Here is a 13,514-nt window from a genome sequence, read left to right as displayed (position 1 = left end):
AGTTCCTCTCTGAGCCACCCCCAGATACCAGGCTTCTAGAGGAGAGAATATATGATGAGATCAGCAAGCCTGCTTTGGGGCTATCCCCCAATGTCACATGGCCAGACATGCTTACAGTGTGGCATAGAATGGACAGAGACAGCCACACTTCAGAGCCTGGGCTCTTCCTCCAGCCCTAAGGGAACAGAGAGGTGACTCCCAGCTGTAGGCCTGAGCCTACTGACCTGCAAGTGAGGCCCGTACACTTCTCTCTCAATCCTTTCCCTCTCCCTCCTGCCTCCACCCTCTGTCCTGTGTAATTCCTAACCCTCTGGGAGGAAGCCAAATAAAAGAGAACTCCTTGGAAAAGAGAAAGGCACCTGCTGTGTACATATGTGCACACACATGCACACATGTGCATACACATGCCCACACTGCCACAGAGCACATAACATAATAACTAGATACAGGGAAGAGAAAGGGAACTAGACATGTTAGCATCTTTCCTACTCTGGGCCAGGCAGTTACCAAGGGATTTACATGCATTGTCTAACTTAATCCTTAAGAGAACCCTATGAGCCTTGAATGGTGTAGCTCAGTGGGCTGGGCATCGGGCATCGTCCCGCAGGCCTCAGACTGAAATGTCCCCAGTCGGATTCTCAGTTGGGGCACATGCCTGGGTTGCGGGCCACGTCCCTGGTGGGGGGCATGGGAGAGACAACGGATTGATGTTTCTCTCCCTCTCCAAAAATACATTTTACAAATCTTAAAAAAAAAGAAAGAAAAATCCTATGAGATTTCATAGATGAAGAAAATGAGCTTCCTGAGAACTTAAGGAACTTAGCCAATGGGACATGCAGTAGGTAAGAGCCATGAAGCTGAGCACAGTGCCTGGCAAGAGCCCCAGAAGCCGTACCATGGAGGCAGCTAAGAAGAGCAGGGTTGTGTGCTGTTTCTGCCCACCCCCTGGCATTGGCTCCTTTGGGGAACCTCTTACTCCCACATTTTTCCATGTGACTCTAGGGGTGTCTGCCCTGGGCTGGGGCAAACTCCTGACCTAGACCTGTCCAATCAGCGACGGGGATGAATTGGGACCCAACAGTGGGCAAGCCTGGGATCTTGCTGGAGCTCTGGGAGAGCCAAGCTGAGCGACACAGAGGATACTGGACCCAGAGGTGCAAGCCAGTGTCCCAGCACTGTTGCTGAGCACTTGATCAGCCAGGCTCTCAGCCTTTGCAATTATGAGTTGTTAAGTAACTAGTCTTTGAACACAGGTCTGACTGCAGAGCTCACGCTGTTTCCCTGGAGGCTCTGGTAGCTTAAGGATTGGGACAGAGCTGGGGATGGGGCCTCACCTCTCTCACAGAATCCTGCAGGGCCGGGGGTGGGGGGTGGGGGGTGGGGGGGTGCTCTTGGCCCCCTCCTAAAGCAGCTCCATCACTCAGTTTAACCTTCAAAGTTGGCATCTGCTTGCAAGAATTTGTGTCCTCTGGGAATTCAGCCTCCAGATGTCAGATCCAAGGCAGCAGCAGTGGCTGCACATGGCTCTCCCCAGAGTGAATCAGCCACATTCCAAAGGTGCAAACACAGACACCACGCCCTCCGCAGCCTGGGGCTACAGACTTCCTCCCCAGGCCCGCCCAGCCCCCACTCCTGCTACCCTCCCCTCTCCCCTCTTCCCATCCACACCAGGCTTTGGGCTTCCTTTCCTGAGACATTCTCCTGGAACTGAAACAAGAGAAAATGAAAGCCATTGGAGCCAGGAGACACCCTGATCCACTCTGCTCACTCCCTACCCTGCAGCAAGCCCAGACTGCACACGGCCCAGACCTCCCCCAGTTATCAGCATATACAGGATCCGCCAAAAATGGATTTACAGTTGCTCGTGTAGAAAATAATACATTGATTAATAAATAACAACACAAGAGTAAACTCTGTGTTTCTTGTACTCACAACCATAAACCTACTTTTTCCCTACCCTACGTGGGTTCATTCACTTGTTAAGTTTTGAGCACCTACTGCGGGCAAACCAGAGACAGACAAACCCCCGACCTCATGGAGCTCAGCTCAGCAAGAGTCAGACAAAATCATATCCACAGACAGAAAATGATTCCAAGCTTGTGAAGTGCTGAAGAGGAAAGAAAGAAGGAAGGGCTGAGGCTGATGGGAAGTGGTAAGGAGAGGGTTATGAGGTGGGGGGCCACTCTCAGAGGTAACACATGCTGAGGCCTAAAGCATGGATCAAAGCCTCCTCTACCCAGAGCCACTTCCCTGCAATCATTTCATGAGTACTATGGCAATGTTACCGCAAAGAATCTCCCCCAGTCACTCAGCAAGTCCATTTCCTGATGCCTTCTGTCAGCATTAATGGCTAATATTTTTTCAATAAGAACTTTATTGAGATATAATTTACATACTACACAACTTACCATTCTAAACTATACAATGCAATGTTTTTAGTATATTCACTATGTTGTGCAACCATCACCACAATCAATTTTAGAACATTTTTATTGCTTCCAAAAGAAAACCTGCAGCCATTAACAGTTATTCTCCAATCCCTGTGCCCCCAGCCCCTGGCAGCCAGTATTCCACTTTCCATCTCTATTGACCTGCTTATTCTGGACATCTCATATAAATGGAACCATACAGTATGTGGCCTTTTCTGTCTGGCATCTTCACTCAGCATAATGTTTTCAAGGTTTATCCATGTTGTAGCCTGCGTCAGACCTTCATTCCTGCCTGGCCAGTGAGCTCAAGTGGTTAGAGAGTCATCCCGATACTCCATGGTTGCATGTTCAATCCCTGGTCGGGGCACATATAAGAATCAACCAATGAATGCATAAATAAGTGGAACAACCAATAGATGTTTCTCTCTCTCCCTAAAATCAATTTTAAAAAAGAAAAGAACTTCAAGCCCTGGCTGGCATAGCTCAGTGGATCGAGCGTGGGCTGGGAACCAAAGTGTCCCAGGTTTGATTCCCAGCCAGGGTACATGCCTGGGTTGCAGGCCATAACCCCCCAGCAACCGGACATTGATGTCTCTCTCTCTCTCTCTCTCTCTTTCCCTCCCTTTCATCTCTAAAAATAAATAAATAAAATATTTTTTTTTAAAAAGAACATTCCTTTTCAAGGCTGAATAAATATTCTATTGTATATCTAGACCACATTTTATTTACCCATTCATCAGTTCATGAACATTTGGGTTGTTTCCTCCTTTTGGCTATTGTGAATAATGCTGCCATGAACATCTATGTACATGTAGAAGTTTTTGCCTGGATGCATATTTTCAAATCTCGTGGGTATATGCCTAGGAATGGCAGTGCCGGGTGACTCTATGTTGAGGAAATGCCAGACTATTTCAAAACAGCTGCACGACTTGACATTGCCACCAGGAGTGCGAGGGTTCCCACTCCTCCGTATCTTCCCACTACTTACTACTATCTCTCTTTTTCCGTTATAGGCATCCTAGTGGGTGGAAAGCAGTACTTTGATGTGGTTTTGATTTGTATTCCCTAATAAAACCTGTCCTCAGCCTGGTCTTGAATGGTGGTACCCATTCCTTCCAAGCCAGTACAGCCATTGCTCCCATCCACTGAAGATTCCAATGCCTTCAAACCCTGTATCAGATTCTGCTGTGATTCACTTCCTCCTTCACAACGGTCAAAACCACATTCAGTCCAATTTAGCCAACGCCCACCGCCTGAAGCCACCTGGAACGAGAAACTGTAGGGAGGCAAGATAGGGAGTTGTCCTCTGTGCCCCAAGGGCAGATAGTGAGGAAGAAGTGTGTGGGCAAGTATCTACAGGAGTTCCTATACATGTCTTCCTATCTGGTCTTCACCAGATTGTGCTCCCTGAAGGCACAGCTTCCTCCGTTCATTTACTGCTATATCCTTAGGTAGTAGGCAAGCCATAAATATTTGTTGAATGAATGAACAAAAGATAAAGAGAACTCAGAGCTGAGAATGTGGGGGTGAGATGTTTGTGGTTAGAAGCTTAGACTCTGGAGTGAAATGATTTTACTAGAATAATCCTACCTCTGCTACTTTATAGCTGTGTGGTCATGGGTGAATCACTTGGGTTCTCTCAGCCTCTCTCTCATCATCTACAAAATGGACCTGACAGCAACAATCTACCTGATAAGGCAGTTTTGAGGATTAAATGACATAATACAGATTAGGCAGTATTATGCACCAAGGACCCTTATTGATGAAGTCACATAATGTCAATCTTCATAAGAGCCTCGTGAGATAGGCTATCATCACCAGCTTCAACATTACAGAGGAGGAAACAGGGATTCTGAGGATTCAAGGAATCTGTTGGGTCATGAGGCTGGCTAGGGCAAAACCAGGATCTGAACCAAGATCCGTAACTTCAGGCAGGGGCCATCTGTGTGGCCCAATGCCATGTGGCCCCTAACACAGACGGAGGAGAGCTGGGCAGTCTCTGAGCAGTCAGCAAACTAGTCCAAAGCACTGGGCATGCACGCCTGGGCTGTGTCTAGCCCTGTGCAAAGTGAGCAGGCTGCTGGTAAATTTCAAAAATCTCAAACTAGGGACTGAAAGGACTAAGTATGTGTCTGGGCGGTTCAAAGAGATCCTGGGGCCAGAAACCTCCTGCACCAGAACACCAATTGGGGTGGAGGCTCAGGGGTCAAAAAGATAAGATGGTGGTAACAGTTTTATCAGAGAAAGCAAAAAGAAGCCCAAAGTTTCCAACAGGGAAGCCTGGCTACTAAAAGGGGCTCCCTTAAAGATTGCAGGCACTCTTTTCTCTCCCAGGGTGTATAGCTTCAGGAAGAAGCCACCCTGCTGGACCACCCCAAGTGACAGGTGTGACTGGATCCCCCTCAAATCAAACAGCCTATTTGGAAGAGCTCCAGTAGACTGGCCTAGGGAAGACATCAAGCTAGCCCTTAACAAAGTGGGCCTGGCGCTCCCTAAGGTTGGGTATAAATATTGGGAACTCTCTTGAGTAGAAATGGGGGTTCCCCTCACTTTTGCTCTTCAACTGAGGAAACCTGTCACGCAAAAGAGGTCCAAAGATGGAAACTTAGGGAACACCTGTTTCAGGGGCCATAGGCAGACCCTGGGGGCTTTAGGACTTAAGCAGAACCTGGTGTGAAGTGCTGTGTGAAGGGAGAGCTCAGGGCAGAACAAGCTCAGAAGTGAGTTGGTAGTCTAGGGTGGCCTGATCTTTGGGAAACTTGGCAGGAGAGAGATGGAGACAGGACTATTGATTGATTGAGACCCCATCATTTATTTCAAACAGGGGAGAAGCTCAGCTAAGTGCTCCAATGGAGAATGTGTTTAAATTGTTGTGGAAAACCATTAGGCACACTAGTCTCTTATCTGCCAGAATGCCTGGAAGGGGTTCTTCACAGCTGCCTGGCTAGGAAACCTGGGGCAGGGGTTTTCCAGACTCATGAGAGGACCACATGCATCACAAGTCTCTTGAGCTAGTCAAGAATACAGATCCCTGAGCTTTGCCCCAAACTTACTGGTCAGCATGTTGAGTTTGAGAATGCACTGAGTTTAAGACTCAAAATATCTCCAGGGAGACAAGAGGTCCAGAGGGAAGGGGGGATCAGATCAACATGAAGCAATGTGCAGAATGACTGCTCACCAGCTCTGGCCCGCAGGGGTCATTTATTTTTTTTTAAAGACTTTATTTATTATTTTTTTTTATAATAGAGATTTTATTTATTTATTTTCAGAGGGGAAAAGAGAAAGAGGAGAGAAACATCAATGTGTGGTTGCCTCTTGCGCACCTCCAACTGGGAATCTGTCCTGCAACTCAGGCATGTGCCTCGACCAGGAATCGAACCCATGACCCTGAGGTTCGAGGCCTGCATTCAATCCATTGACCCACACCAGCCAGGGCTATTTATTTATTTTTAGAGAGAGGGGAAGGGAGAAACAGAGGGAGAGAAATATCCATCAGTTGCCTCTCAGCCCACAATCTAGGCATGTGCCCCGACCTGGAATCTAACCAGCAGCCCCTCGCTTTGTGGAATGATGCCCAACCAAGCTTCAGTCTGGGCCCACAGGGGTCATTTGAGGGGATCAATTCCCATCTCCTTCTGACATTCTATTCACAAGAGTCTTATGACTCACATGTGCCACCTCAGACCTCTTTCCCTTCATCCTGGCACCCCCACTCATAGCCACCCAGTCAGCAGCCATAGCTTTAGCTGTGCCCTTAGTTCAAGGCCAGGACCTGTGGGTGGTTCTGGGTGCCCAAGCGGAATCATTCACTCCTTGGGCCCAGGGCCCAAGACCAAAGCCCAAGATTTCAGGAAGAGGAAGCCCCTGGCTGAAGAAACTGGCAGGCAGTTGTGAAAGTGCCTCTGGCCCCTCTTACACCAGTCCCATCCTGAAAAGGGACTGATTCGGCACAGATGCCAGTGCCTGGGGATGAGGCCCAGGGACTACATAGGCATAGCTGAGAACAGAAAGGGTCTCCCCTTTGGTCATCATCCCCTGCCTATCCCTATGCCCCACAGAGTGAGTGTGTGAGTGTATGTGTGTGTGTGTGTGGGGGGGGGGTCTCGAAGGCACCCAATTTAGCAACATGTAGCCACATAAAAAGTACATCCCTTCTGCTGGGGTGAATCCACTCCCGAGGGACAGGGCTTGGGCTCTGGACTCCAAAGGTTTGCATGTGGATCTTATCTCTCCTACTTCATAGCTGTGGGCTCTCAGGTGAACCACTGTAACCTCTCTCTTTGAGCCTCTCTTGTCTACCAAATGGCCTAACAGTAAGTTCTCCTGTGGTCCTCTATCACTAGGATCTCAGACTCACTGGTGTCCTGAGGCTCAAACACAGACCTGAGCCTCAAACACAGACGGCCAGGTCCTACTCCTAATCCTCTCAGGACCATATTTCACATCACAGCCCAAAAGTCAAGACTGGAAGCTATGACAGGCTGGAAGAGAGGTCTCCATGAGAAACCTACAGGCCTTCAGTGCCTTGGGACCAGATCATAGGCAGATCACAGGAGCATAAAAACATCTCCCTCTTCCACAACAGAGAGGTGATGGGCACAGCCAGCAGAGCCCTGATCAGCAATTCTGAGGTCCTTTCCATCACATCTGGTCAGTGATCAGAGAACCTGCTTGCCAGCACAGACTTGGGTGGGTTTTGCAGGTGTGCTTTAATCTCTCCAGGTTCACAGGGGTGTTGGGTGATTCTGCTTGTCCTGAAGTTGCTCCTCGTGGGTACACAGAGCCTGCCTGGCTGACAAGGTCTTTGTTACTGTTCCAGAGCACTCAGCCATACCAGACTTTCCCTGTAATCCACTACCAGAAGCAGCCTCTTCCCAGCTCCAGGTCTTCTACCTTGACCAAATCCACTTGTCTCCTTTCCCAAAGCCACTTGTACCTGCTCCAAAGCCTGGAGGGGTGACAAGTGTTTCCCAGACAACAAAAGCTTGTCCCAGGAGAACAGAGAGACTTCCATCCAGGAAAACTCCTGCTACAGCCTTGTTCTGTACACTAATTTTAGGGTTTCATGGCCCCAATTGCTAGGTATGCATTACAGCACACTTTTTTAGGCAGACTGTTACAGGCCACCCTTCCCTTCAAGTCACTCACCTCCCCCTCTCTCTAGTACTTTGGGAGGAAACTGAGGAGCAAAGTGAAGAACCTATCTTGGTCAAGGTCACCCCACCCTGGGTCTCTTGGGCGTGTTTCAGGGACTGACGTCAGTCTCCTTAGGCTCCATTGCTGTGTGACCTTGGGCAAGTTATTTAACCTCCCTGAGCCGGATTTCCTCTCAGCTAATAGTAGCTCCCAGGTCCAAGTTGTCCTGATCATTAAAAAAATATCATAAAGCACCTAGCACTTGGCCTGGCTCAATACGTGAGCTATTATCATTATTCCATCCTTTTCATCCCCTCCTCTCCACTACAGCCTCAGTGCCCGGCTGCTCCTCACATCCCCCACTTGCCAGCTGGTTCCCTGGCTTCCTCCAGGTCTTGACCCAAAAGTCACATTCCAGAAAGCCTTCCCCGCTTTTGTCCTCACCCTGACATACTCATTTGACATACTGGACATTCCACTGATGCACCCCTCTGGCCTCCCTCGCCCTGGCCCGTAAGCCCTTTAAGGGCAGAGCTGCTTCTACATTCCCTACCCTGTGCCCGCGCTCGTCGGAGTGAAGTATTCCTATCACGTCTCCGGGGCTGCGGGTGCGCCTAGGAGTCTGATTCAGGGTCCGGACGCCCAACTGGGGCAGGAACAAGAGGGATAGCGCGCACAAGAGCCGGGAGACCCGGCTGGCTGTAGGACCCGGGTTTCGGTGGGCGGCGCCGGGGACAAAGGACTGCCCTACCTGTGCTGGGGGCGCAGGCACCTCCCCGCGGGCGGCTCCGGCGCGCACCCCCGAGGTCACGTCCGGGGCGTGCCAGCCGGAAGGAGGCCCCGCGCGGGGCGGGAGGGGCGGGACGTTCGCTACCAGCCCACGCCCCCACCGCGAGCCAGCCGGCCCGCCTCACACTTCCGCTCGCCTGGCTGGCTCATTCATATTCATATGAGGGTGAGGGGCGGGACCCGGGTCCCCCGCAGCGCCCCGCCCCCGGACCGCTGGTCCCGCCCCAGGGGAGGCTCCGGCTCCAGTGGGGCGCCCCCGGCTTCCGCCTCGGGGAGGGAGTTTCCACTTGGTCACGACTCAGAAATGTGTCGCTCCCGATCCTCCGCCCCCTCGTCCCTGCCTTATGTGTGTGTGGGGGGGTCTCTTCCCTGGGAAGGGAGGAGGGGCGGCTTCTCCTTCCTGCGGCAGGTCCGTGGGGATCCGGGGCTGACCACTCCCTTCTCACCTTCCTCCAAGCTAGCGCCTGTTATAATCCTCATTTTTGAAAATAATAGTTCTAATTTATTAAGGGCTTATTCCGTGCTAGTCACTGTGTCCTTTATGTGAACTTTTAACCATCCCAACAGTCCAACTGAGGTAAAGATAAGTAATATTGTCATCCAGAAGCTCAGGAAAGTTGTTGACTTACCCATCTTGGGCTTTTCCGGAGGGGCAGACCCCCACTATCTTTCCCGAAATGGGCTTACCTGGGTACTCCGTACTGCCTGGGTGTGGCTGAGGGTTGGATCTGAACGCCCCACTGGAGAGAGAAGTTACATACTGGGGGAAACCAAAGCATGAAGGCGGGACCGGCTGTACCATTGGGCGGGCCCAGTGCAAAAGGACAACAGTGGGTCTCTGTGTTAAAAATATAACAATTTCAAGATGGTGATGGGAGAAATTGAACCCCAAAGCTTGAGCCCTCCTAAGTGCCAGGCTTGTGGGATTGCACAGGTGAATATCATGAAACTGACCCTGATGAAAGCACTCGGGGGCTCTTCTAGGGGCAGAGAAGCCACAACCCCTTATCCAGTATCACTACCCTCACCCCTCAGCCCAGAGGCTTCACCTCCACACTGACATCCAGGACTGGCCTCCAGTACTCCAAAAGTGGAGTACTTCAGGACCTCTAGGACCAGTCTTCTTGAAGGTCTGGTGAGTCCCACTGGGAGAGTGTGTCCCAAACCTGAATGACCCAGCTGACCCTTGAGGCTGTGCCTCCTGGGCATTCTCAGCCCTGGGCCCTTCAGGCAGGTGGGCACAATCTTAAGGGCCACACCAGGCCCAGAAGGTGCCTCAGTTCTGACTTGAAGCCCTCCTTTCTCACTGGTAAAGGGTGTGAGGAGCAGCCAGGGCTGCTTCCCAGAATAAACACCCCACCCATAGTCTGCCCCAGCCCTGCAGGCACAGCAAGCCAGCAGGCAGGGCAAGCCAGCGCCAAGTGGAGAGACGCTCACCAGGCCGCCAGCTCAAGGTTAATAAGTCATCCTGATCTCACTCCCTCCATCACTCCATCCTTGTGACTGGCCCCACTCACAGTGGGTTGCAGGCTTCTTTAATAATAATAGCTACATTTGTTGCACTGTTCTTTCTCCCCACCAGGACTTGGTGGAAGTCTTTTGTGTACCCTCTCCACTGAGCCTCACACAGCTCCATAACAGGCATGAGGATTACCATTTCACAGATGGAAAATGGGAAACTAAGGTTCAGAGAGATCCGATACCTGGGATAAGTTCAAGGGCCAGAATTCAGGGTCTGCCGTCATTCATCTTCCCTGGTTCCTGTCATCTCTCCTATGTCTGCAATGTAGATTTGAAGGCTCACTTCTTCATGTTCACTCTCAGCTCCTTGGATAGAGTAAAGGCTTTGTGCTTATACTGCTGAGTTTCCTGCTGGAGCTAGCATTGTGCATGAAACTACTACGTGTGTGAATTAGTAAGCCAGTTCCCCTTTGGATACTGACAGGCGGGGGTCCCCTCTAGACTGAGAGATCTCCTTAAAGACATAGATGGAGCTGCCTAATCCTGGGCACAGAGTAGATCCTCAGTAAATGTTGAATGAACACATAACAGCTTAATAAGCATCTGTTGAATGAATGGGAACCTAGAAGATGTTCAATAAATGTTTATTGATGAAAGATTAGGGGACAAGATTCAGTCCCCAAGATATATCTATCAGCAATTGTCTTAGCTCAGGTTGCTGTAACAGAATACCATTGACTATGGGGCTTAACCAACACACATTTACTTCTCACAGTTCTGAAGGCTGGGAAATCCAAGATCAAAGTGCTGGCAAATTCACTTCCTAGTCAGGGCTCTCTTCCTTGCTTGCAGACAGCCACCTTGCTGTGCCTTCACGTGGAAGAGAGACAGAGAAATCCTTTCTTTCTTCTTCTTCTTATAAGGGCACTGATCCTATCATGACCCCTTCCCACTCCCATGCCCTCATTTAAATCTAATTACCTCTTAAAGGCTCCACATGTAAATATAGCTACATTGGGGATTAGAGCTTCAATTAATGAATTTGAATTCAACCAATGAATTCAACTATGAATTTGGGGAGGACACAAACATTCAGTTCATAACAGTAATATTTATGAAACATATACTGTATTCCAGATCTTAGGCAGAACTCTGCAGGGGGAGTGACAAAGTAGATAATGCCCTTGTATCCTACTCCTTGGGGAATTTAGAATCTATTAGGGGAGACAGTCCATAACACATGGGAGGGAGCAGGTAGTAAAGAATGGGTGCTCAGAGTAAGGACTCTGAAGAGAGGACATTCAGCATGATGGTGGGGAAGGACATCTCTCCTCACTCACCTTTCACTAAGAAGGAGAAAGCCAGGCTTGGACTGACTGTGGTAGTAGGTGTTGCCTCCTGGAAAAGCCAACCCCCCTAAAATCCCGAAGGCTGGTCCTCTTGGATGTCCCACAACCCCACTCTGCCGGGTATCTGATGCCCCAGGGACAGAGCAGATTATAACACAAGGGCTGGAATCAGACTAACTGAGATTGCAATCTGGACTATGACTCCTCATACTAGCTTCTCAGAATTTGACCAAATTACTTAACCTCTTGTGCTTCAATTTCCTCTTCTGTAAAATAGCAATAATAATAGGACCCCCTCTCAAGGTTGTTGTGAATATAATGAAAGCAAAGCATCTGGTGCAGAGAAAGACCTGGTCTGACTGAGAATTGGGGGTTCCTGGTTGGATCACCTCCACTAAGATTATAGCATTCTTCACTCTTGTCGGATTTACAGGAGCCAATTTAGGGGTTTATTTGCAGCTAAGAGGACACTAGCTGGGTCCTGGAATTGACATGCCTTGGATCAGGCTTGACACCTGGTAGTAATTGCTAATATGTATTGAGAATATACCTTATTTAACCTTCACAATAACCTTAGAAAGATGCTGTTATTCACCATTCCAACACGGTGAAGTCAGATTCTTTACAGGGAACAACCTGCTTTTCTGTGAAAACAAATGCGTGTGGAAAACTATTATAAAGGCCCTCAGGAGTGAAGGTCCCTTATGATCAAATCCCCTTTATGGTTCAGGGATCATTGGACTTTCCTGGTCACTGGATTCAGTTCCTGATGGACTGTAAGCCCCAGGAGAGCAAGGGCAACTGAGGTTGTCACTCTGTTGCACCGTCGCACAGTGCCTGGCATCCTGCAAACACACGGCAAGTTCTTTTAACGGATATAAAATTAGCCCCTTGGGTACCTTTTTCATACACCTGGATTTCCCTGGGGCTCGAAGAAATTGGACTTTGCAACACTGCAGGCTACAGGGTCTCGCTTCAGCTGAATCACCGTGATCCCGGACGCCGGGAGGGGGCGCTCTGTGTCTCTCAGCCTCCGCCCTACCCCACACACCCGCTGGTCAGTGGACTGGGAGAGTTGGCCCTTAACAGCCCCCTCCTGAAGGCGCTAGGTCGCAAAGCTGGCCTTCCCGAGAGGCCCATCTGCCGGCTAATGTTTAACCCGACCTCACTCCACATAATCCACACAAGGGAAACCCGGGGGGGGTGGGGGGGTGGGGTCACTTCCAAATCACCACCTTCAGGGCCTATGGCCTTTCACCTATCACCCAATAGTTCATGAACCCCTACTCTTTGCCTATTCACTCAGTGTGTCCTTTCATGCAACAGGTCACGACCACCTACTATGTGTCCATTTTCTTAAAAATGGAATGAACATATATTCTGTATCCGTCCATTCGCGCAAGTCATGAGCACCTACTGTGTCTCCATTTGCCCCAAATATGAGCATCTACTGTGTGTCCATGTAACAGTTCAGGAGCACCTACTATGTGCCAAACACTATGCCAGGCGCTGGGGATGCTGTGAGCTCGAGCAAGGACACACCATTAAATACAGGAGTGAAGGTGGCATTACGCCCAGAGGCAGATGCCTCACCTATAGAAGATGCTTTATGTCTGTTGGACTTTTCAAGGCCAACTGCATGGAGGCAGGGTCGGCTAACAGCAGCAGGGCTCTTTTTATATCAAGGTTTGCAACCGCGCTGCAGAGCAGCAAGAAGATAGCTGGGTGGGGGCTCCAGATTGGCCCAAACAAAACACACTGAAGAACGCCAGTCGAGTTTCAGCATCAGGAGGTAAAAACAACTTAGCGGGTGCAGGTTTGGTCTCTCCACTCATTCCACTTTGTAAACCGCACTACGCTGGGCGCTGAGGGGCCAGGCAAACAATCAAGGACCCCGCGGCACTCCAACTGAGGACGCAGCCTGCCCCAACGGCGGGGACCCAGACTCCAGCTGAGCGGAAGCCGGAACTTGGAAGGAAACTGAGGCCGAGGAAACGGCGGGCGGGGGAGGGGAACAAGCCGGCGTCGGACAGGAGGGAGGCACTAAGCTTGGCCTCGAACCCCGGCGTGCGCCGCCCCGAACCCGGAGCTGGGGCCTCTGCCCGCGGGTGCTGCCCGCGCGTTCCTGGAACTGGGCTGGGCAGAGAAATCAGGGCCCGTTGAAAGGCATTCTTGCCGCCCCCTCCCGCCCCCCGTCCCCCGCCCGGGGCTGCGGGGGGCCTAGCCAAGGTGACCCCGCAGGAGGGAGGCGATGGGCCCCGCCTCCTTCTTCATCTTACCGGTTTTCGGGGCCTTTCCTCCAGGCTGCAAGCCCTCCCTCGGTCCACTGCGAGCCCACCCCCTCCCCGGG

This window comes from Phyllostomus hastatus, unplaced genomic scaffold (genome assembly GCF_019186645.2).
Source record: "Phyllostomus hastatus isolate PE091 unplaced genomic scaffold, TTU_PhHast_1.1 phas_scaffold_442, whole genome shotgun sequence".
NCBI lineage: Eukaryota > Metazoa > Chordata > Mammalia > Chiroptera > Phyllostomidae > Phyllostomus > Phyllostomus hastatus.
The sequence above is the reverse complement of the archived record's forward strand: the minus strand, read 5'-3'. Positions refer to the sequence as shown.